The 575-nt window shown below is 47.8% G+C and overlaps 1 pseudogene; it reads right to left on the bottom strand.

Moving 5' to 3' along the window:
* Positions 1 to 240: 240 nt before the first annotated feature.
* LOC136637744 (5S ribosomal RNA) lies at positions 241 to 357 on the bottom strand (annotated as a pseudogene).
* Positions 358 to 575: the final 218 nt, after the last annotated feature.

Raw genomic sequence — 575 nt, 5'->3', positions numbered from 1 at the left:
ACATGCCCATAATTCCTCCTCCAATGTGCCCCATGACTCCCTCTCCCTACCCATGAACCACACCCGTGCCAGCTTACCTGCCCAGCACAGACCGTTGGCTGAAGCAGTGAACCTCCGACGCTGATGCTGCTTTGCAGTGGCAGCTCAGAAATGGCTGCCGGCGGAATGTTCCATGTGTCAGCAGGCAATTTACTATGATACTATGGTTGGCAACCTTCAGTCTTGAAAGACTATGGTATAAGCCTACAGCACCCGGTATTCCTAGGCGGTCTCCCATCCAAGTACTAACCAGGCCTGACCCTGCTTAGCTTCCGAGATCAGACGAGATTGGGCATGTGCAGGATACTAGATGTGTGCATAAGTGTTGAAGACAGAGGCACATGCCTCTGTCTCTGATTCCTGGTGAGTTGAATAGGTTCCAGCTGATCTGAGTGATTATTTCCATATCAGTCAAAACCTACATAAGTGAGTCCACTGCGGTCATGGTGTTTATATATCTGTTCTAATATTTTAAAATCAAATATATTTCATATCAGAAGGAGCCCTAGCATCCACAGTGCAGCTGCCTTGATTTA

The sequence above is a fragment of the Tiliqua scincoides genome, chromosome 1 (assembly GCF_035046505.1).
Source record: "Tiliqua scincoides isolate rTilSci1 chromosome 1, rTilSci1.hap2, whole genome shotgun sequence".
Taxonomy (NCBI): domain Eukaryota; kingdom Metazoa; phylum Chordata; class Lepidosauria; order Squamata; family Scincidae; genus Tiliqua; species Tiliqua scincoides.
The sequence above is the reverse complement of the archived record's forward strand: the minus strand, read 5'-3'. Positions and strand labels throughout refer to the sequence as shown.